The following is a 25,901-nucleotide window of genomic DNA, read 5'->3' as shown; positions in this document are numbered from 1 at the left end:
CAAGTCTAACTGGGAGAGATCAAACTGTGATCTTCAATGCCTATAGGTGATTTAGTAGTCACCCGCCGGGTCATACTCCAAAACAGTGTGTCCATAGACACTCCATAGTGCTATAGAGAGAGCAGGAAATCCACCCAAGTGAACTGCCTAGCTCTTGTGGATGGCCATGCTGTCTCAAATTTTTGCTGCCTCTAGACGCCATGGTATAGATCAGCTGATGTGAGTTTAAGAGTATCAGAAACTCAACTCAATTGCCGCACTAAAAAACATGTAGTGCTTACAGAACACCCAAAAGATCTGTAACGGCAAGACTCTTGCTTGGCCATTAACATCGATGGGGAATCCACTGGGTAGATTTGTTCAAGCTGGAGAACAATCACCCAGGAAATGCCAACATTTGGGTCTTACCCTAGGTCTGACAATGGCTCTTAGCCTGTGTGGCTTATAGCCCTTATGCCAATAATAAATTAGTGTTCAATCGACAAATCGATGAGGACTAATTTGGGTGGCGCCTTGGCCACTTTCTAGCTGAGAGTTAGAGCACCTTGGCTCAGGCTGACTCATGAGCAAAACGTGTATCAAAAGATTCTTAGAAAGTTTTCATTATTCTTCGAGAGAAATAAGAAAGATAGAGAAGGAGAGCATGCTGGGCTGAGGAACTTTTCTTAAGTTTCTGGAGTGTGTACCCAACCTGTGTGCTCTTACGCATCTTATTCTTGGCTTGCAGCTTATCCTAGAATCATGCAACAATCTTCCTGTATGACGCTCTCATCGAGAGATATAACAGAAAACACAAGTCACACCGTGACCCACCTACCGTGTATGGGATCGTGACTGTACGAAAATGATTTAAATATGGCACTTTGCCAATGAATTAAGTCCTAGGTTTAGGTTCCTTTTAGTGTGCTTGTGCGTTGACAGCAACCAAAGAAACTTAAAAAAAAAAATCATGTTGAACAATCCCTAACGCATCGTGTCCGTGAGACAGAGTTGCTAGTGTGATAGTGGAAGCGTATTTCAAGAGGCGGTAGAATTGAATCCACCTAAATAGCATGCCTTGCCTGTAGAATTGTAAGCCCATGGCTATAGTGATGGCCTCAAACGTAAAAGCGAAAACCATAAGTGTTTTTCACAGGCTATACTGAGAGGGATTCTCGGAGCTGATAATCCTATTGTGCCAGTTTTACAAACTTTTGTGTCAATGTCCTTGATTCCCAGTCAAGAAGCAGTATCTTGGCACGAATTAGAAGCCTTGCTTCACGTTAAACTGTCAAAGCACTTTGCTTTGCACAACATACAATATTTTCCAAAGTAAATGTAAAAACATGAAAAAATAAGAAAAATTTAAAATTGTCTAACCTGGTCATCCTATTGTAACCAGTTGTCTTGAACTTTTGATGGAAGAACTCATTCCCATCCAACTCATACCCTATTCTACTATGCAAGAAAGAGTTGTCGTGTGTATCATATACACCTTCTTTGCATGTAATGAACTAACATGCAGGCAAATCGATAAATCCCGTCAAGTATTTATGCTCATAGCAAACTCCAAGCGGGGAAAATCTCAATGCAAGATGCCGAAATGGAAGCCTTGCTTCACATAAGGACCTCTGTGCTTTAAATCACCATCCTAGACAAGCCATGATTGTAGCGTATTTGAATAGCAACATGTCGTGCACCAGCCTTGCTTGTGTTGCTTATGGTGAGATTCACAAGCCATGCTTGTGCCTTATTGGTCTAAATTGCACAGACATTCAAAAATATGTATGGCATTGAACATGACCGATCCATGCCATAGCCAGGCTGTATGCTCTGAAAACTGCCAATAAAAAATCAAAAAGTAATGCTTACCTAATCAGCGACGCGTATTGACTTGTCTTGTCGACCCAAGGCCGATGTGTTCGAGCTGCCTTGAGTATCGAAGCGATCATCAAGATCATCTTGCCTAGGAACCTTGTCCCAACAAAAAAAATCAAATTCCACTCATGGAAGATGGAAAAAGTGATACTTCTATCGGCGACTTGAATGGTAACAAATAGTCGGCCATGCCGAGCATTTGTGCACTCTGGATCAAGTTGAACAATAGGCCTTGCCTTGCCAATAGTTTCCAAGTATCCGCGATCTTCCTGGAGGAAGATCTATTGCCTAGATTTGTCACCAAGATCACGTTGCAAAGATCTTGTAGGCTTCCATTTAAGTTGGAATAGTTGTCGCAGCTCATAGCCTCTCGTACCATGTGTACAGTCCAGGCAGTTGTACAGTCGCAATCTCGCAAGAATCTTGATTTTTCACCCCTATGGTACCCATGGCCTCCAGCCTTGGACAAGCAGAAATTGTATTTGCAAAAATTCTAATGCAAGCAAGAATTGCACTTGCATAGAATCCACTTGCCATGGAAATTCGGCTATCATGTTCGGCGTAGAAGAAACTTGCATCAAGGAAGCCGTGAAGAACAACGACGACATGGAAGGCATGCTCGAACGAAGACAAGAAAGGCAAGGATGATTGACACGACCTCCCTGGATTCTACATGCAATTAGCCATGATACATTGACAATAGAATCATGGAACGGCAAAGACAATCGATAGTATTGATGAGGATGGCCGATAAATGCCTTGCATGCCATGGGGACCGCCTTAGGTCCGTGCATGCTTTGCATGCTGAGAAGCGTGCATCCAAACTCTGCTCGGCTTCACGAGGTGTGCATGCACCCCAAACTCATGGGTGCTTCTATGCAGCCCGCATGCCTTGCGTGCCCTTGCATGCAGATCGAACCTGTTTTTGCTCATGCTCGCAATCATTCGAAGCCTCCAACCTCCCTGGTCTTGAGTCCTTGCCACGATTCCTTGAGTCCCTTCAGTGTGGGAGCAACCTCCTAAAGGTCAAAGTGACCTAGCTCCTTATGAAGCTGCCTCCGCTATGGCGGGCTGCAGGTACCGCGCTGCACAGGAAAACTCCTCGCGTGCAGGGTTTGTCGACCACACACGACCCCGTGACGAGCCCGCAAGCGCCGTCTGCAGCGCTTCCAACGAGTCCCATGGCGGCCCTTTTTGTGCAGGTCGACGCGTGCGACCTGGCTTCACTTCCCCCGCCTAGGGGTGCTTTCTCGCGGTGTTGGAGATGTGCCGTCCCTTGCCTGCTAGTAAGCGGCCGTGCCCGCCTCCTACAAGAGCTTTGGCACTCCTTGCTTCTTAAGGAGCCATGCCCATGGCAGTCGATATCTCCTCCATCTCCTGCTTAGGGCGTCGGCCCATGGCAGCCTGCAACTCTCTTGTCAGAGGGTTTTTCCACGACCTCAAAGAGAGAGAGAGAGAGAGAGAGAGAGAGAGAGAGAGAGAGAGAGAGAGAGAGAGAGAGAGAGAGAGAGAGAGAGAGAGAGAGAGAGAGAGAGAGAGAGAGAGAGAGAGAGAGAATCATCATGCAATCCTCCATGCTCTGCTTCCTCTTCCTCCATAGCTCCCCCCTTCCCCTGAGCTCTGATACGAATGTGAGATCCCTAGGAGCTAGAGACTTGGATCCTCCACCCAACCGCCCATACTTATAGGCTCTTAGCCCTAGGATCCCCTGTCTACACTGCTAGCTGGCCCGTGACCGGGGTCCGTGACCCCCCTTTAGGGTAGGGCCCTGCCCGTAGGACCCGTGTCCTGACACAAACTCGAATGAAATTGCATGTGGTTGATGGACACATCGAAAAACCCTTAGGACTGCTCGAAAAAATGATAGTTAGTTCTTGTGGAAATTATCAACAGACTTTCGCAATAGTGGACTTTGGAAAGAAACTCAATTATGAAATCATCTTGAGAAGACCTTTTATACGACAAGTACAACTTATCCAGGATTGCAGAAACAATTATCTGTAATTGAAGCAAGTGGAATCAATAACAAGGGTTAATCTAAAAGATCACATTTATAGAGATTTCATGAAAACGCCCATACAAGAATTTGACTCAGTCTCTTCCGCTGAAACTAAGCTTCCATCTTGGTTGAACAAAGACACACCTATTTGGATGTGTGGAGCCTCAAAAAAGGGGAGCGTGAAACGAGAATAATGTATCTTAGTACGGATTGCACAGATGAATCTTATGTACTTGAACCCTTTTTGGAGCATTTGTTTGAGCCATTTGAGTGGACTCAAATTTTAGCAACAATGGATGTATGTGTAAATACGTCTATGCCTAATCAATTTTGTAATGAGAACAGCTATGACATAATTCCCATACAAAGGATCTCAACTCTTCATATTGAAGACGAAATCCAAGAATCCAAGGACTTAATGAAAGCTCAAGAAGTCTTTTCAGACCTCTACTATGACGCAACAGACGAGTTGGAAGAACATTCAGCTACTTCAGACGATTTGGGGTCGGAAATAATGTGTGAGAGCTAAACTATTAATGAAAGGAAGGGAGGAAAAGTTTTTTGACTTTCCAAACCAGAAACCGAGAAGACAAAAATGGTATAAAAGGAAAAGAGACATGAGAAACTTGAAATCTAGACCTATGCCTTCAGTCTCTAGTAGAACAAAGTTTTTGATGTAGATAGATGTACATGATTGTGTCAAATACAAAATCATTGGTATATATCCTTTACACAAAAAGAAAGAAATATAAAAAACATTGAGAAAAATGAGAAAGGAAACACAAGAAAAACCTAAATACCAGGATAAGAATTCAACCATGACACGAGTTGAACGAAGAAAGAAGTAACAAGAGTTGAAGCAATCTCTAAAGGAGATATATATAACTGAAATGGAAACCACCGAGGAGGAAGGTAAAGATGTAATGAGTGTTCCACCCCTTTACAAGAAATATAATCTCCCAGACCGAAAGATCATAGTCGAACAACTTGTCAGGGAATTAAGAAAACAGGGCGAGTTCTACAAAGGACCTGAAAACACAAAAAACATAGATATGGCCGAACTAGTAGAAGAGCCTAGACCTGTCTACATTGCAAACGACCTAACGGAAGAAGAAGAAGAGCTTTTGTTAAGATTACTGAAAGAATATCGTGATATCTTTGCTTGGTCTTATAAGGATCTCAAGGGTGTTGATCCAGAAATCTGTCAACATACTATACCTATGAGGGATGATGCCAAACCAATCAAACGGCCATATACTTATAATGAAACATTTTCTAGAAAGATCAAAGAAGATAAAGAAAAGCTAAACGAACCTTAATTCATTTATGAAATTGAACACACAAATTGGGTGTCTCCAATTGTTGTAGTACCCAAGAAAAATGGAAAATTAAGGGTGTGTGTCAATCTCAAGAAAGTGAATGCAGCCACCGTAGAGACAACTTTCCTCTTCCAATCATTGAGCATCTTTTAGAATGAGTGGCAGGAAAAGAAGATTATAGATTTTTAGATGGCTTTTTGGGATACAATGAACTTTTGGTTGACCCCAAAGATCAATATAAATTTGCCTTTGAAGCTGAATGGTGTATTTTTGCCTATCAAGTTATGCCTTTTGGGTTAACTAATGCTCCTGCCACCTTTCAAAGATTGATGATCCATGCTTTTAAGGAATGTCTTCAGAAATTCTTGGAAGTATATATGGATGATTTATGTGTACATTCATCAAGCCAAGCTGATCATTTTGAACACCTCAAAAAGTTCTTCAAAAAGTAAAGACTTGATAGGATTTGCTTAAATCTTGAAAAGTGCACATTTATGAGTAGACAAGGAATTGTTTTTGGAGATATAGTGTCTAAAACTAGCATAGCTACTGATATGGATAAAATTCATTTTATTGTTGAATTGCCTAAACCAACAATAGCAAAGGGGTTCAAGATTTCATGGGACATTGTGGATATTATGTATGCAATAATTGCAAAACCCATGTACAGCTTGAATACACTCTTTGAATGGACTGACAAGTGTGAAGAATCCTTCATGAAGCTTAAGCAAGCTCTCACTTCAGCCCCAATATTGAAAGCACGAGATTGGAATAAGATATTCCACATACATGTAGATGCTTCCAATTTTGCCATTGGGTATATACTAGCTCAACCAGGAGACAGAAAAATTGATTTCCTATTTCTTATGCTAGTAGACAGTTGAATATGGCAGAGGAAAAATATACAACCACTAAAAGGGAAGTATTAGGGATGATCTATGCCATAAAAACGTATACACATTACCTATTAGCTAACAAATTTGTGTTCTTTGTGGACCACCAAGCCTTATTGTACTTGGTCAATAAGCCATGAAACACAGGAAGAATAGTAAGATGGTTCATCATTATTTTGGAATTTGATTTCACTGTAGTTGTGAAAAAGGGCACCACTCATCAAAGAGCAGATCATTTATCAAGGATTGTTTCAGGAGAACCACCCAGAGGAGTAGATGATAATCTAACGGATGCATATCCATTCTCCGTGGAAATGATACCTCGATGGTCAAAAAAATATGGTATCATTGATGACCATAGCTCAAGTGGATTTGCAAATACCACTCCTATTACAATTGGATTAATTGAGCAATCGGCTATGTATCAATTACTAACTGGAAGGCTATACAAAATAAATCAAGATGGAATATTGACTCTATGTATTAATCTTGAGGAGAAAACCCAATACCTAAGTCAAACACATATTACCATAGTGGGACTTTAGTTTGTGGAAGACCAAACTATGCAACGGATCTTGAGACTTGGAGTATTTTGGCCAACTATGAGGCGTGATATTCACTCAGTTGTAAAAAATTTGCCTCAATGCCAGAAACGAGCACCCATACCTCATGTGATATTGTTCCAAATATCACTCGTTCCTAATTGGAGTAACTATCTAGTTACTTACTTATCAAGCCGAACACTTCCTGAGGATATGATATGAGCAAACGCCGCCAAAGAGCAATTGAAACTGAAGCAAGACACTATGCTCTTATTGGAAACCAATTGTATCGGAGAGGAAAGGATCAAAATTTGTGTCTTTGTGCAAATGAAGACAAATATATTCCCATTATAGAACAAGCACATGCTGGATTAGCTGGAGGTCTCTTTTCTAGTGAAACCACCACAAGAGCAATCTTAATGGCAAGCATATGGTGGCCAACACTTTTTGCAGATGCCAAAGAATATGTTCGAAGGTGTGATGCATGTCAACGAGCTAAAATGCCAACCCGTGAATATAGCATGCCTTTAAAACCAATGATGGGGGCTCGAGCTTTGCAAAATGGAGTATAGACTTTGTTGGGCCAATACAACCACTTGCTTATAGTGTTAAGTATGGAGCCTGATTTACCCCTTGTAATTTTTTGTGGTAAAAACGCACATTTGTAAGGCCCCCATTATGAGGAGAAGCCATCGTGCATGAAGGAAAATCACTTGCCAAAAATAAATATCACTCGCTAGAAACCAAAGTTTTCACGGCCAATCTCAAGCATTCCTTTTCGCCGGAATATTATGGCTGGACGGCGACCAGAAAGTGGTCGAAAAACGGAAGGTCGGTTGGCCGGTTGGCCGGTGGTCGGAAGTCAATGGCCAGTGGACCAATGGCCGAATTCAAAAGCGGACTTGTCTTCTCAAGGGCAGCCACACATGGGCGGATTGGAGGATCCGATTTGGACTTATCTACACAAGGGCGGCTACACATGGATGCCTCTCATGAGAGAGGGAACCCTTTTGGCTTATTAAAGGAGGCCATTTCTACACACATTTTTATAGTGTGAAGTTGTTGCAACAAGGTGGGTGTGAGGTGGTGAGAGTGAAGCAAGGCGGGAGCTCTATTAAGGGTATAATCCCTCTGTAAACTACTTCTTGTTTTGAAGTACTAAAGCCATTGAGTGGCTGCTTTCTCGTGGAAGTAGCCCACATTGGGTGAACCATGTATATCGTGTGTACTCTCTCTCTCTCTCTCTCTCTCTCTCTCTCTCTCTCTCTACTCTATAATCTCTTGTGTGTGAAATCTATCTCTCTCCATTAAGTAATCTACTCAAATATCTATTTAGCTACGTCATATTTCCTAACATATAGACCCAAGCTCAATATATCATTGTAGCTACGGACTATTTGACCAAGTGGGCAAAGGCTAAAGAAACCCAAAAGAATGATGCCGGAACCACAGTTGCATTCTTGTATGAGAATGTGTTCACAAGATATGGACTGCCAATAGAAATTGTCAGTGATAGGGGAACTCATTTCCTCAATGAGGTAATTGAGTATTTGCTTAATGAATTTATGGTCATCCATAACAAATCGGCTCCTTATCACCCACAAGAAAATGGACAAGTTGAGCATATGAATAAAATTCTTAGCTCGTTATTGACTAAAGTGGTTAGTTCCTGACAGACAGATTGGGAAATGAATCTCCATGCCGCTCTATGGGCTTATAGAGTTTTGTTCAAGACAACTTTAAATGCTACACCCTTTAACCTTGTTTATGGTCGTGATGCCATACTGCCGATATAATTTCTATTGCCAACACTAAGGGTAGCTAAGGATCTCGAGTGGACTGGACATGAACTGTCATAGAGTCTTGAAGATTTAGAAAATCTTGATGAGCAAAGGTTAACAACTGTAGTTCACATCAATGGCCGTTTAAAGAAGTACAATTTGTCACTAACCAATGAATTGCTAGAAAAGATGCATGCAACAAGGCAAAGAAAGATAACACAATAGCAGGTTATTGATGAAGCCCAAGAGGACGCTCGGCTTCTAGTACTCAAAAGGAAATCTTCTCTCCAAAATCAACAAATACCTATTCCCATCAACACTATGGAAATAGATGACCGACTAGGGGAATTACAGAAGGATGCAATATCAACAGATGATGAATGGTTAGATGGAGTGGACCTTCTCATCAAAGTATAGCTGAACAATCATAGCACAAATGCATTAATCGATATAGGAGCTCGAGTAAATGCAGTCAGTTATTCCACGTACAAGAAAGCAACAAATCAGTCTTTGGCTTCAGGAATATCGGCAATTAAAGGATGCAACAAGAACCCAACACCAACACTGGGAGTAGTCAACTTAAATGTGATAATAGATGGATGTTCATGCCCACATCAATTTGTATGCTTACCAAATGAACACATGAACTTATGAAATGATGATTCTTGGAATCTCATGGATACAGACGTACAAAGCAATAGCAGATTGGGATACCAATCAACTCAAGCTATCACCTAAAGGCGGGCAATTCATTATTCCAATTGCACCAAGCAAAGAGGAATGGAAAGGAGGTTACCAGCAGAACAAACCATGAAGCAATCAATCTTCTCCATCCTATAGACAGCAAATGCTACAAGTAGCATGCAAGGAGTGTACCCAAAGCACAACTTAAGGACAAGCCGTGCCAAATTTGGGTGCCCAAAACATCATCTACTGTACCAAAGACGGTTCCAAGGTTCAAAACACAAAGAAAAGAATCTTCGAGCAGGGGACCTAAATCAAAATGGATTTGGAGGAAAAAGGAGCACTTATCTCCTCCACAAACTATAAAACTGATGAAGCAGTGAGTTAAGTCTCAAAACACTCAACCACAACATTTCGTTGAAGAAAAACCAAGATACCAATGCCGAGTTAAAGCTAAAAAACCATCACGATTGATACAGATATCTCAGGCAATCAGCATGTTAAATAATCCTGATGGTACAATAAAGCAAAGAGCAGAAAAGCTACAAGACTTGCTCTTAGGGAAACAACAAAAGAAAACCTCGATGTCATAAACCCTTTAGTTAATTACTCAAGACCCAACTCTTGCACAACATAATACTTTGAATTGCATTTCTCTTCAAAGCATGGTAGAGCCAACCAAGGCTATGCATAGGCACGATTGTTCAACCCATGCACAAAATCGTCCAGGAGTACGCCATCTAGGAGGGGTGGGAGGGAACTAAGTAATTAAGGGCAATGTTTGAAGAAGGAGGAAAAAGTTTGATAATAAAATGTAATTTTTTGAAAAATTACCTAATAATTCCCTTAACAAGTCATCAATAAGGGAAGTTTAACTGATAACATCTCCCCGATGAGTGTAAATAGTGTAAAAACTATCAAAAAATCATTTAAAAAATAATATTTTTTTGTTATTTTCATCATTTTTTCTTGATTGGGACTTAAAAATGGAGAAATCCACCAAAGAAAAATAAAGAAATATTGTTCAATGAATTTTCCTAATTATTGAATTTTCACTTTGCTTTTTTAACACATTTTTTGTTATTTTCTTTGATGTTTTTCAATAAACAAGTCAAAAATTAATAATAAATAGCAAATGAGCTCAGGTGGAGAAACTGAAGATATGTTGATGATCAAAGGGACAAGGGCACAAAAATTTTCAATCAATCGATAGATGGAAGCGTGATGCCTAAATTACGCTGCCAAGGCCTACGTTTGCAAATTCTTGCAGAATGAGCTAACGAAATCCGATTGAAGAAAATTTTGAGTCTAACATAGACTTCACAGCCTAGTAGGACTAACAGGGGAAGTTGGGGGAAAATAGTTTTGGAAGTCTAAGTATAGATATCCAAGGTAGCCCAAAATCACCTCATTTCCACAAGTCACTCGTGGAGGAGAGAGCTCTCGGACTTCTTCGCGCGCGATTTTTGGAGTCCACAGTCGTCCATTTACAGCATCGTCTCACACGAGATACGAAGGATAAATTCTAAGCTTATCAACTAACAATTCTATGTGGCCAGGTAGAAAGTCTAGGCTTAGGAAAAAACCCTAGAAATCCAGCAGTGCACGAAGTCCTACGACACAAAATTGACCATAGTAGCCTACTATAATGGTTGTGATTTGTTTGCTGATTAGTGATTAGCTTTTGGTGATTTCTGTCATTTGGGTGTAGCTTGAGTTAGATGCGAGTTGTTTGTTGTTTTCCAAGAGATTGACAACCTCTTGTAGCCTCTATGCACTAGGCGAGTCAGCTTCGTCCCATGGATTGACAATTATATTTGTGGTTCTGGCTATGTCTACAATAAGATAGAAGTGAGGTTAGACACCCGTTCCACAGAATGTGAAAGGATATTCTTGCTGGATGTAGCAATGAGCGTGGAATGCATGAAAAATTAAAAATAAAACAACAAAGAAAAAACATAAATTTCAAGTACGATGTGCCTTGCAAAAACAAAAGAATGAATGCATGAAAAATTTAAAGTCAGTAAACAATGGGAATAATGAAAAAAAGGGAATAAAAATTCAGGCTATGACTTCCACGTAGTTGTCATATCAATATTCTCTCTATAATATAGGGGTTAACAAGTTTTACCTTTGTAGAGATTTAGTAACATGGAAGGGAGTTGTTCTTGTTATTAATGGTGATAAATCTTTGTTTGGACTAAGATAGGTTATAGTTATTCTATTAATTAATCTCTTTTATTATTTACTGCTTAGTTGCCTATTGGGGAGGTTAGTCTTTCTAATTGGTAAATCTTTATAAAAGTTGATAGTGTGAGTATATATATTTACTAGTGCTAGTTGGTTTATTCTCCTATGGTTATTGCTTATTAATTTATCACTAACTATGATATTAGTTGACTGCAATATTGAAAAATCATAATGTTCTAATGTGTGTGAATGAGAATACACATACTACAATTAGTTTTATTGTGCTAGTTCTAGGTTGTAACTCACCAGGACGTTCGCATTTAAGGAGGGAAGAGAGTTATTTTTCTCAACAGTTGCTGTGAAGTATAGTTGCAGAGATGGGGAACTGCAATTTTTTGAAGTAATGAAGTGTAGCATATATTTTTGTTCGTCGAGGACAACTTCACATTTCAATGGAAATGTAGACTCCTAGATATTTTGACATTTTGTACTAAAACGAGGATAATGTGGGGATATCCATGGGCAAGTTAGGAGCATCTGCATACAAATCATTGCATAACAATGCCTTTTTAGCATGATTTTGTTGCCCGTTTTTTACTAGAGAGTTGTGAAGTTTACCGACTCAAGAGAGCTTTAGGAATGCATTGCAATAAGAGGCCTTGAGTTCAATTCTAGTCGATGTAGATCTTCCAAGTTCCTCGGGATTGTCTTTACGAAATTAAAGTATTTTTTATGACCAATTTGGTGGGATGGATGAGTAATAGAAAGATAGAGGGCTACTCTCTGCCGAGCTCTGCTAGAAATTTTTTGGGAATACAAAGCGTTTTAATCGGTAGAAATTGTAAAATCCTGGTTAACTTTTGAGCTTGAAGTTTACACGAGTTTAGTGTAATTACCAATAGAAGATTCCAAATCTAATTTAAAAACCAGAAGAGAGGGAGAAATGGTGAGTCTTTGAGGGAATAGAAAGTGAAAGGTCTTCAGTCCAATTCTGGTCAGATATATTTTTGAGGTTTTCTAAGATGGTTAGTACGACATCCAAATGTTTTTTTTGTGGTGAGAACTAGGTCTTCTAGAGACCATTAAAAAATCAATTTTTTAAAAATGTTTGTTTAAAGGGTTTCATGAACCACCATGCAAGGAGTCACCACAAGGGAAGGCGGACAGGGGGGTAGTTAGGGGGAGAAGAGAGAGTGTGAGCCCATGAGGGTCAGAGTAGGGCTTCCCTGTGCTATGCCTAGAGGATACGAAGAGAGAGAGAGAGAGGGATTGTTGCCAGTAGCAAAAGCTAGAGAGAGCCTGAGAGGGTATTGTAGAGGGATGAGAGCCTGAGAGAGTTGTGGGGGGCGCGAGTGAGGAGGAGGGAGCCCAAGGGGACTTCCCTATGTACTATGTATCCGTGTACTCCCACTGCGAGAGAGCAGAAGATTACACCGTGATATTTAGCGGCTGAGGAGCCCAAGAGGAGATAGGATGTGAGTGAGTAAGAGAGGAGGTGGTGGCTTGTGAGCCCAGGAGGGGCCAAGGGGCCACATGTTGTGTGTGCTACCATGGGTGAAAAGCGCACAGAGAGATCTAGGTTGAAGCACACAGAGAGAAAGAGAGAGAGAGAGAGGGAGGATCCATCATAGGGTCAGTTGGTGGAGCCTATTAGAGGGGGGAAGAGAAAGAGAGACAGTTAGAGAGAGGGAGTGACCAAGATGACACGAGAGAGAGGATGAGAGAGAAAGACACAAACAGACACAACTACTTCTTGGTTCACATTCATGCTTGAGGTTACAATATATAAGCCTTATTTATAGCTTTCCCATGCCCTTTGGTGCCTTTTCCTAGGCAACCCTTTGATTCTCCTAGACCTTAGTGCTAGCCTAGGGAATAGTGAACATTTACGGTTCAACAAAGCGAGCGGGAGAGCAGGAGAGAGGTCGATTCCAAATTATGTGTGTGTCTATGATACTGTATGTGAGTGTGCATGTTAATGTGTATGTGTATGTATTAGAATTAGATAGAGAGATAAAAAAGTAATGCAACTTGAGAGAGAGAGAGAGAGAGAGAGAGAGAGAGAGAGAGAGAGAGAGAGAGAACGCCTTACTATAGTCCCGGGACAGTCACTTATCAAAAGACCCCTATATCACGTGCGTTCAAGAGGTAATTAATAATACCCCAATATACATACTATACTTACACTATGAGCCTATTTAAAAAACCCCACCCCCCTCTGTATGTATACATTTTTATACATTTTGGTCTTTTATTAATCCTCTCCGGTTAACTCGTGTGATATCATACACATTCTAAAAAGTGACCGCCTCGGGACTATAGTGCTCAATAGAGAGATAAGCTTCTTGCGAGAGAGAATGCCTTGCTGTAGTGCTCAATAGAGAGCGAAGCTTCTTGCGAGCAGAAAGATAGAGAGAGGTCGATTGAGTGCATATTGTGCATGTGTGTGTATGTGTGTGTGTGTTTGTGACACTCATTGTGTGTGCATGACTTGTGTCTAAATGAGTGAGAGAGAGAACATGAGAGTGTATGGTTGTAATTATTTATGTGATAATGTGTTTCATGCTTGAGTCTATGTTTGTATGTGATTCATATAGAGAGAGAGAGAGAGAGAGAAAGAGAGAATCATTACTTGTGTGTAGAATTAGGGAAAGAGAGAGGTTTGCATGCCCGTTTGCAAAGTAAAGAGGAAAAAAAGGAGTCGTCAGAGGAGTTCCATGGTAGCAATAGAGAAAGGAAGAGGCCCCATTGTAGCAGAGAAGAGCCAGAGAGATAGCGTTAATGAAAGAAGAATAGTGGGATAGCAAATAGAAGAGGTAGCAAGCAAAGTGTGTGTATACGTTGATAGAAGGAGAAGTAAGTGAACGAATTGACCATTAGAATGGGTGACTAAACAAGGTCTGACATAGACGAACAAGTTGCACTGAAGCTTCGAAGCAGTGAGATCACAAGACTGATCCAAAACAAATCGCATGGAAAAGATCCAAAGAAATGAGAGGTTGGTCTATGTTTTGAAATATAAAATAAATAGAAACATAAAATTATCCAATAAAACAATAAATTTGAATATTAAGCATAAAAGTTGAAACATAAATGAGATTTGCATATGTTTATGATTTTGCATTATTGTGAATGTTTGCCAGAGATATAAATTTAAAAATTATTGCATATTAGAAGCATTGGGACTGGGAAAAGTGAACATTTGCAAAATAATAAATCATTTGAATATATAAATTATGAAATTACAATTTATTGTGTCAAGAGAAAACGTATTGGGTAGGTGCGAATGAATTTTGATTATGCAAGGTAAAAATATCATTTTTATTGATTTTCAAGTTAATATGTTAGTTTGAAAGTGCAATATAGTGTCCATGGTTATTGTGATTAAAAAATGTTTTTGAGATGAGACATTCAAATAGAAATTATTTGTGATTATTGTTGGTGTGTGTCAAAAATAAATGCTTGAAAGAGTAGATCATCCTTGTGTGTTTTTCACTTGAATTTAGTAGATTTGAGAACGCATATTGGGGTTTTAGAGTATATTAGATATAATTGGACCACGTTAAGAAGACTTGGAAGGTTTAGTCATATTTGGTGCCTCTGTCAAGGAAGGCAAGTTTGAAATAGACTTTTTGTTAGGGCCAGTGCATAGACTTTGCATGCTTGAACCTTGTTCTTAATGACATTAAGTTTGCTGATAGAATATGTTAGTCAAGAGCCGTCTGTTAGATGATAGAATCTGAAATATTTAATTGCTTGTTGGAGCTAGCATGCTATAAGAACAGACAGAGAGGAACATGAAGTTGGTGGAAGTAGACCTAGTAGTGTCAAAGGTGTGTGTAGGAGATCCTAGTGCACTTGAAGAAGCAAAGGCTATTCAAGTAGAATTGCTAAAACAACAAAACTAGTGGATGAGGATTTTGCTCAAATTCTACAAAACTTGACTCGATTAAAGATAGAAAATGGACAAGAATTGATTGAAGCTAAACATAATATTAAAGAGTTAGGAATGTTAGAAACAAACAAAAAAAACTTGTCAGGTTTTAGAGGAAGACCGTAGGTCTCATGGTGAGGAAGTGGAAACTATGAGTGAGTATATTAGGGTAATGAAAGAGGAGTTTAATGAGTGTAAGCAACTTAGATTAGGATCCCAAGTCCTTTGCAATGATGAGAGGCCATATGAGAGTGAAACTATAATGTCCAAGGTTAATAGTGATCATTGTACTAATAATACTAGTAAATCCATCACTAACCAATTAGATTTTTCTATTGAGAATCCATATTTAATAGGAGATGTCTGCAAAGAGGAAAGAGAGCTAGTGGATGATAACATAGCTACATTGATAGATATCCAGAAAAGCAAAGCCTTGTTAGAAGTGTGTCTTGGTAGGCAACATTTACAAATACTTCAAGAAATTTATTTTGAAACTTTAACAACCCTATGAATTAAGTGGTTTGTGCTATAGTAAATAAGGGAGGTGTACTTTTGTTTTGGTGGAATATAGAATAGAAAGTATAGTTACTTGTAAGGATGCATGTATGAAGAAGCACTTTGCATACGAGCACTTTTATATTGAAATTGTGTCAGGTTCTTCTACCTTTGAGAATAATGTTTGTGAGTAGGAAAATCTAGAAAACTCCTTAGCATTGAATGAATTGGAGAACCCAATAGAAGAACACATTGAATATGTTAGTGATGATGACGAGCATAAGAGACATAAACATGAATTTCTATTGCATGTGATTATTTAGAGTGATGAGATTACTAGACAATATATTGCACATATGCAAGAGGGAGATGAAATACAGAGAGGAGAGGATAATAAAAATCATAGGAGACCAAATGTCCACACAAGGTTTTCAATAGATCCTAGAAAAGGTTTGATAGAAAACAAGGATAGTAAAATCTAGGAATAGAGGCAAACTGGGTATAAATACTATGGTGTGATAGGCCATATTACAAAGTTTGGTGAAAAATTGAAATTAGCATACCAAATCACCTTAACTCCATGACAAGGGAATCATAGGAGAGAGTAAGTAGTGACTGTTTGGTTTAGAAAATTGAAAACAAATCATGTTTGTAATTTAAAATAGCTAGCTCATTTTTAGTTGAGATACATCTAACTAGGAGGTGTCATATAGATAGTGAGGGTGCGCTCTAGTGTACTATCTTTTGTGAGTAGATATTTGGGCTACACTGAGGATTTTTTGTTGTTCCTATTTGGATGTTTAGTGATTTTATGTGTGTGTAAGATGAATAAGAAATCCATGTTTTGATGGAAGTTGATTGAGTGGTTAAGTTATCAAGTGAGGAGAGAAGTAAAAAAAGATCGCGATCAGTTTGAGGGAAAGTGAAAAGTGAGTAAAGAGTAGGAGTGAGTAAGTGTGACTTGAGTGGTCAATGAGATCATTGAGAAGAGAGTTCCTTGTTTATTCTTGCTCATATGCAAGTCATTTACATTAAATTGTAGGAAGAATGTTGGCTTTCAATGAAATCCAAATTCAAACGTATTTGGAAAAACTTTGGTGTTTGACCAATAGAATTTTAGCAAAATCGTCCATGAGAGTTGACCAAATGAAAAAAATTCTATTCGTAATTTTAGGTAAACTGAAATGGGCATGAAATAATTTAGATTTAGTAGATGCTATGCTTGGTGGGATTTGTGTTTTAAAATTGAAATGCATATGTTAGAACAAGGAAAATGTGTGTTTAAGGATCACAGAAGTGCGTGAGAGTGATTTTAAGAGTGTGGAAGCTAAAGGGTATGAGTTAAAGGATGTTAGCAAAGTGGAAAAGATGTTACTTGTTGGAGAAGGGGAGAAGTTAGGATCCCAAGAGGTGCTTGACGGTTAGAGATATTAAAAAGTTGAGATATGATTGAAGTGAAAAGTAGATATGTTAGATATGTGGGATGTTTGAGAGACTGAATCACGTATAGCTCCTTAGAATGTAGGTGACACATAAATGCTTATAATCCGTTGCACTATTCTTGGAAATTTGAATGCTTATTTATTTATTTAAAAATTTATGTCAAAAAATTAAAATAAAAAAACAAACAAACAATCAAAAACAAATTTTAAAAATGACAAAAATTGTGTGTAGTTTTAATCCTTCTGCAGCAGTAAGCGAAGGGGAGTGCGTGATCAAGAGAGAGAAAGAAGTAGTTGTAGTGGAGCGAAGAGCTATCAAGCTGTATCTGGGGATGCAATCTGAAGCAAAGAAATTTTTAAAAATAATTAACAGATGTTTGACTTCCAGTTGTTATTTTAAGTTTTTAACAAAGTTTATTGCTTTAATGCATGTGACTCAGTGAGAAATAAAAAAGGGTCATGCATAGTTTTATTAAACTGGCTAGATTAGTAATCTATTTGGTTTTATTAGCAGTCTTTATTTAGAATTGTCAATCAAGAATTTTGAGCAAACTGGTTAGTGGCTGATAGGGAGTAGTAAAGGTTATTAATTAATATATTCACTATAGCTAATCTAGTGTTGGATAGTACATCTATACCCTTAATGGTAAAAAAAAATCTTTGAAGTGTCGTAGATCTGTGTGGTTAGGAGAGACCTTTAAACTCTAGATTATGGTTGGTATGCTAAATATTACACTTGTTATGATCTTGGGGAGGGAAACTTATATGTTATATGTTGTGTACCCATCGCCGTGTAAGCTTGGTAGGTGGGTGGGCCAACTTTGTTTCTAGTGACAGAGCCACAAGCCGTATCTAAGTTTTATACGAGTTGGTAAGTGAATGTGAAAGGATATTCCTGCTCGACGTAGCAGTGAGAGTAGAATGCATGAAAAATTAAAAATAAAAAACAAAGAAAAATATAAATTTCAAGTCCGACGTGACTTGTAAAAACAAAAGAATGAATGCATGAAATATTAAAAGTCAATAAACAATGGGAATTAAAAATGAAAAAAGGGAATTAAAATTTAGTCTATGACTTCCATGTAGTTGTCCTATCGATATGCTCTCTATAATATAGGGGTTAATAGGTTCTACCTATGTAGAGATTTAGTAACATGGAAGGGAGCTTTCCTTGATATTATTAATGGTGATAAATTTTTGTCTGGACTATGATAGATTGTAGTTATTCTATTAATTAATCTCTTTTATTATTTACTGCTTAGTTGCCTATTGGGGAGGTTAGTGTTTTTGATTGGTAAATCTTTATAAAAGCTGTTAGTGTGAGTATATAGATTTACTAGTGGTAGTTGGTTTATTCTACTATGGTTCCTGCTTATTAATTTATCATTGACTATGTTATTAGTTGATTGAATTATTAAAAAAGCATGATGTTTTAATGTGTGTGAATGAGAATAGACATACTACATTTAATTTTGGTGTGTTGGTTTTAGGTTGAGCTCATGAGAACGTTCACATTTAAGGAGGGAAGAGAGTTATTTTTCTCAATAGTTGTTGTGAAGTGTTGTTGCAGAGATGGGGAATTGCAACTTTTTGAATTAGTGAAGTGTAGGAGATATTTTTGTTCGTTCAAGACGAGTTCACATTTCAATGGGGGAGAAATGTAGACTCCTATATATTTTGACATTTGTACCAAAACAGGGATAATATGGGGATATGCATGGGCATGTTAGGAGCATCTACATACAAATCACTTCATCACAATGCCTATTTAGCATGATTTTGTTGCCCGTTTTTTACTAGAAAGTTGTGAAGTTTACCGGCTTGAGAGAGTTTTAGGAATGCATGGAAATAAGAGGCCTTTTCAATTCCTTGAGTTCAATTCTAGTGTAATGTCCCCATCCCGCCTATACCGAGGTCGGGATGGGATCCTTGACAGGTCTCTAGGTCTGATAAAAATCGGAGTCTCTAAATAGGAAAAATCCAAGGAATAGACCTTTACCATTGACAATGGCTTCGCTCTATAGCCTTAGAAGAAGACCTAGTCCTGTCTCGCAGCGGAAACAAAACAACCTTTTAAAAGTCCAAAAACTATTTCGGCTCTATATCTTCCACAAATTGGACTAAGGTATCCTCAACCAACGCTTTTTTCCCCCTAACATATGTGAGGGCACAGCCACTGGTAGATTCCTCTTCCCATTCAAGAAGTTTTCTAAACGTTTTAGTGCGCAGGGATGGATAGTTACCTGACTAATCAGGTACACCCGTCCATGATTGACAACCTTAGTCAATCCCCATTTACCACCCCGCACTCACACATGATTCATTTATCTTACTATCACATTGTTTTAAACATTTAAAATAATGGTTTCTTTTAACGTTCCATCACAATAATTCCTTGAAGACAGCATTGAAAGAATTCTTTTAGAAAACAGACATCTTTAAACTTAAGACACGGTACTGTCAATCAAAACATTGTCCATAATAACCCTGACCAGTACTCTTCTTGTCTCAAGACCACCTAAGGGTGAAAAACGGCACCCATTCCTTATTCAAATCCGGAGTGGATAACCCCCACCCAAGGTTCCGGGTGCCCATACACCAAACCAGTTGCCCATACAACCAGGCGGCTCCCCTAGGATAAAAACGGTATCCTAACTTATGTAGAAACATCAAGACATGACACGGAGTAGAAACTCATCGTTCATGGGGGTAACCGACTTAACCGTGGCTAAAAAGCCAATCATTATCATCAATTTATATCAATGAGTCGGAGGTGTCTTGAGACAAGCTGTCTTAAGGATGATCAAACATATCTTTCCTAATTCAACCAGTTTTAACCCAAACAATTCTTTCCTACATTATAAACAAATGCACGTTGGGAGTTACCTTCCGTTTTCAGCCAGTTTATCCTTCTTACGTATGCAATGCTAACTTATAAAAGAACTTAAACTAAGTAACGACTTAATTGAATAATGGGACACCCACCTGGGATTGATTGGCCATTTGCTGCTGCGCTGGCGCCTGAAGACTCTCCTCCGTAGGCTTACTACTAGGCCCGGCTTCGTCGTCGTGCGACGCTCTAGTTCGTTTTAGAGCTACGTCCTCATCATCAGATGTAGGATTTGCTCGGATCCTTTTTGGTATCATAACTTCTTATCCTTATAAAAAGGACGTCTAACCATTAGGTAAATAGTTCAAAATTTAGACTTAACCTTTATATTCAACCGTAACCCATCCAAGGCTAAATTTATAGTCTTAATTGGTAAATTCTTGACCTAGTAATTTCTTATTTGTCTATAAAGGTATGATAACTTTTTCCACCGCTTCCCTAAGGGTTTTCTAAGCTCTTCTAATTTTATAATAATTTTCTATATCTTTTTCCCTAATTTTTCCATTAACTTTTAAGCTAATAATCTACTTAGTTTGGGCTTAATATTTATTGTATTTAATTTCTCTTAAAGATTTCATTTCCTCAACTTGATATCATAGTTTTACACTTACTATAATTTTTCCTAAAAACTTTTGACCACAAAGTCTATTTATTTTAAATAATCATTCGCTAAAAATAGGACTTTTTGTCAATTATAATTTTCTAACCTCACCAATTAACTACACTATAATTACCACAAGTAGATAAGGATATTTTGGACCTCTGGTAATTATATTATCATTTTCTAACCTAGTTATATAATTTTTATCTTCAATTTTCAGCTAAAATTAGGATAATTGGACTTAGATAAATATCTATACTACTTTTCTAACCTTGGCATAATTATCATGGACTCTTTACTCTATAATATAGCTCTGAAAAATAACATGTAATTATAGAACATGATTTACTAATTTCTCTCTTTAGTTTTTAGCTAAAAATTGTGTAAATTGACTTAGATAAATATGTATACTACTTTTCTAACCTTGGCATAATTATCACCGCCTCTTCACCTTATAATATAGCTCTTAAAAATAGCATGTAATCATATAGCATGATTTACTAATTTTCCTCTTTAGTTTTTTAGCTAGAAATAGTGTAATTTGACTTAGATAAATATCTATACTACGTTTCTAACCTTGACATAATAATCAAGGCTTGTTCACCCCATAATATAGCTCTGATATATAGCATGTAATCATATAGCATGATTTACTAATTTCCCTCTTTAATTTTTAGCTAAAAATGATGGAATTTGACTTAGATAAATATCTATACTACTTTTCTAACATTGGCATATTTATCACAGCCTCTTTACCCTATAATATAGCTCTGATAAATAGCATGTAATCATATAGCATGATTTAATAATTTCCTCTTTAGTTTTATCTAAACATAGTGTAATTTGACTTTGATAAATATCTATACTACTTTTCTAACCTTGGCATAATTATCACAGCTTTTTTATCCTATAATATAGCTCTGATAAATAGCATGTAATTATAGAAAATGATTTACTAATTTCCCCCTTTATTTTACCCCTAAAAACAACGTAATTTCACTAAGATAATTAGTTAAACTAATTATCTAAGATCAACATAATTATCATGGGTTTCATAATCTCTAAATAACCTCTAATAAATAACTCAATTCAATTTGAATCTATTTGCTAATTTCCCCTATTTAATTTGTCTAAAAATCAGAGTTTTTCTAATAAAATAATTAGCTAGATTAATTATATGAGCTTCCCCTAATTATCATCGGTTCCTCAATCCCTAATTAACCCTTCATACATATATCACAGCATTTGAATTCAATTTACTAATTTCCTCTATTTAAATTACTCAAAAAACATAATAATTTTGCTTAAGTAATTAACTAGATTTATTTTTTGAGCTTCTCCTAATTATCACGGGTTCCTAAACACCTAAATAACCACTGATAAATATATCACAACATTTTAAATCCATTTACAAATTTCTCGTATTTAAATTACTCACAAAACAGAGTATTTCTGCTAAATTAATTAGCTAGATTAAGTTTCTGAGCTTCTCCTAATTATCACAGTTTTTGAACACCTAATTAACCATTGATAAATATATCACAACATTTAAATTCTATTTACTAATTTCCCCTATTTAAATTACTCAAAAAATAGAGTATTTCTGCTAAATTAATTAGCTAGATTATTTTTCTGAGCTTTTCCTAATTATAATGGGTTTTTGACTACCTAATTAACTACTGATAAATATATCACAATATTTGAAATCCATTTACTAATTTCCCCTATTAAAATTTCTCAAAAAATAGAGTATTTCTACTAAATTAATTAGCTAGATTAATTTTCTGAGCTTATCCTAATTATCATGAGTTTTTGAACCCCTAAATTACCACTGATAAATATATCACAACATTTGAATTACATTTACTAATTTCCCCAATTTAAAATAAATAAAAAACAGAGTATTTCTCCTAAATTAATTAGCTAGATTAATTTTCTGAGCTTCTCATAATTATCACGGGTTATTGAACACCTAATTAATCATTGATCAATATATCACAACATTTGAATTCCATTTACTAATTTCCCCTATTTAAATTGCTCAAAAAACAGAGTAATTATGCCTAATTAATTAGGAAAACTTCTCAAAACATTATAGGATAATTTTTCTAGATCAATAACTGTCTAATGCATCTCTGATAATTACTTCAACTTAATATAATCTTAATTAATATATTTACCATTAATTCATGGTTAATTTGGCTAATTTCAACCCTATTATAATAGGATAATTAATTAGCTTAGTATTACTAAGCTTATTTCTAATAATCAGTAGAGATTAATTAATTAAGAGAGGTTTGAGGAGCATACATAGGCTAATCTTTGATTTATTAACAAATATCTTAATCTAACCTTGCTAATTAAGAAAGATTAGACTAATTACCATTTAGGTTAATCAATTAGAGATTAATCTCTAATGATTTTTGCGTAACGATCTCTCTAGATGAGAGAGAGTGTGTCAAGGCTCCGAGTCTCTGTGTAAAATGTGAAGCTAGGGGTCCTATTTATAGTTTTCTGGCACTCTTAAGCTCTCTCACATGCTTAAAAAAGCAGTTGCTTGCAGTTCAAGCAGCCCCCTACAAGTCAAAAAACGACCCCTGCTGCTAAATGAGTCCCTGGCAGGTCAGTGATGACCCTCCCATTACCTGCCAGCTTTTAAAATATCAATTATGCTATATTTTGACCTATTTTTGCTTAACTGGTAAATATCTTGGTAAATATCTTGTAAATATCTAGGAGGCCTTTAACAAAGTCTAAGCTTAAATGATTCTGCAACCCTTCAATTTTACCTATTTTTCTCAATTCACAGTGTAAACTTCCAGGGGTCATAACTATGCCAGTTTTTATCGGAATTCAATTCTGAAAATTTCTAGCTCGGGGTTTGTTGTGCTTAAGGTTCCAAAAATACCAATATTTGCCATGGTCGGGCAATTCTACATTGATTTCTCAATAATCATATCAGTTTGATTAAGCTTTATACAACCTTTAAGGTTTCAGAAACTGGAAACCTTACATCTAGTCGAAGTAGATCTTTCAAGTTCCTTGGGATTGTCTTTACGACATTAAAGTATTTTTTATGACCAATTTGGTGGGATGGATGAGTAATAGAAAGATAGAGGGCTACTCTCTACCAGGTTCTGCTAGGAACAGGAATACAAAGTGTTCTAATCGGTAGAAATCGTAAAATCTTGGTTAACGTTTGAGCTTGCCTTAAGCAAAGTGGGGAAGTTTACATGAGTTTAGTGTGATTACCAATAGAAGCTTCCAAATCTAATTTAAAAATGAGAAGAGAGAGAGAGAGGGAGAAATGGTGAGTCTTTGAGGGAATAGAAAGTGAAGGGCCTTCAGTCCAATTCTGGTTGGATAGATTTTTGAGGTTTCTTGAGATGGTCAACACGGAATCCAAATGTTTTTTTTGGTGGTGGGTACCAGGTCTTCTAACGACCATAAAAAAATCAATCTTAAAAAACTTTTTTTAAATGGTTTTGTGAACCGCCATAGAGGAAGTCACCATAAGGGAAGGCTGCTAGGGGGTTAGTTAGGGGGAGAAGAGAGAGAGCGAGCCCATGAGGGGCAGAGTAGGGCTACCTTGTGCTATGAATAGTGGATATGAAGAGAGAGAGGGGTTCTCGCCAGTGGCAAAAGCAGGAAAGAGTTCGAAAGGGCGCTGTAGAGGGATGAGAGTCTGAGAGAATTGTGGGGGGCGTGAGTGAGGAGGAAGGAGCCCAAGGGGGCTACCCTGTGTACTCTATATACGTGTGTACTTCCATTGGGAGAGAGCAGAAGATTACCCTATGTTGTTGAGCAATTGAGGAGCCCGAGAGGAGATAGGATGCGAGTGAGTAAGAGAGATGTGGTGGCTCACGAGCCCAAGAGGGGCCAAGGGGCCACATGTTGTGTGTGCTACCATGGGGGAAAAGTGCAGAGAGAGAGCCAGGATAAAGCGCAGAGAGAGAAAGAGAGAGAGAGGATCCATCATAGGGTCGGCGAGCAAGAGAGAAGGATAGAGGTCAATTGCAAATTATGTGTGTGTTTGTGATATTGTTTTTGTGAGTGTGCGTGTTAATGTGTATGTGTCTGTATGAGAATTAGATAGAGAGAGAAAAAAGTAATGCAACTTGAGAGAGAGAGAGAGAGAGAGAGAGAGAGAGAGAGAGAGAGAGAGAGAGAGAACCCCTTGCTGTAGTGCTTAATAGAGAGAGAAGCTTCTTGCGAGCAGAAAGATAGAGAGAGGTTGTTGAGTGCATATTGTGTATGTGTGTGTATTTGCGACACTCATTGTGTGTGCATGGCTTGTGTCTAAGTGAGTGAGAGAGAGAGAACATGAGAGTGTATGGCTGTAATTATTTATGTGATAGTGTGTTTCGTGCTTGAATCTATGTGTATATGTGATTCATAGAGAGAGAGAGAGAGAGAGAGAGAGAGAGAGAGAGAGAGAGAGAGAGAGAGAGAGAGAGAGAGAGAGAGAGAGAGAGAGAGAGGTTTGCATGCCTATTTGCAAAGTAAAGAGGAAAAAAAGAAGTCGTGAGAGGAGTTTCATGGTAGCAACAGGGAAAGTGAGAGGCTCCACTGTAGCAAAGAAGAGTGAGAGAAATAGCGTTAGTGAAAGAAGAATAGTGAGATAAACACCATACTAGTGAATTTTGGGAATTTCCCTATTCCCACTTTCAAAATGAGCTTAAGATTTGATCACATGGCCAAATCTTAGAATAAATTTTAAGAACATGACTCCGAAGAGATTTTCAACTAGTACTACTTTGTGGAAGGATTTGGCTTTAAAACATAGTTTGAGATTTGTCTATATGCCGGCCAAATCTTTAAAACATTGGTGATTTTCAAATCAGCTCTAAAGTCTCAAACTCTCTAATATGGTGTTGATAGCAAATAGAAAATACAACAATAAAAGTGTGTGTGTACATCGATAGATGGAGAAGTAAGTGAGCAAAGTGATCATTAGAACGGATGACTGAACAAGGTCCGACATAGACGAACAAGTTGAATTGAAGCTCCAAAAGCAATGAGATCACAAGACTGATCCAAAACAAATCGTATGGAAAAGATCCAAAGAGATGAGAGGTTGGTCTATAATTTGAAATATAAAATAAATACGAACATAAAATTATCCAATAAAATAATAAATTTGAATATTAAGCATAGAACTTATAACATAAATGAGACTTGCATATGTTTATGATTTTGCATTATTGTGAATGTTTGCTAGAGATTTAAATTTAAAAATTATTGCATATTAGAAGCATTGGGACTGGGAAAAGT

The sequence above is a fragment of the Adiantum capillus-veneris genome, chromosome 21, assembly GCF_014529385.1.
Source record: "Adiantum capillus-veneris isolate H3 chromosome 21, ASM1452938v2, whole genome shotgun sequence".
NCBI lineage: Eukaryota > Viridiplantae > Streptophyta > Polypodiopsida > Polypodiales > Pteridaceae > Adiantum > Adiantum capillus-veneris.
The sequence above is the reverse complement of the archived record's forward strand: the minus strand, read 5'-3'. Positions refer to the sequence as shown.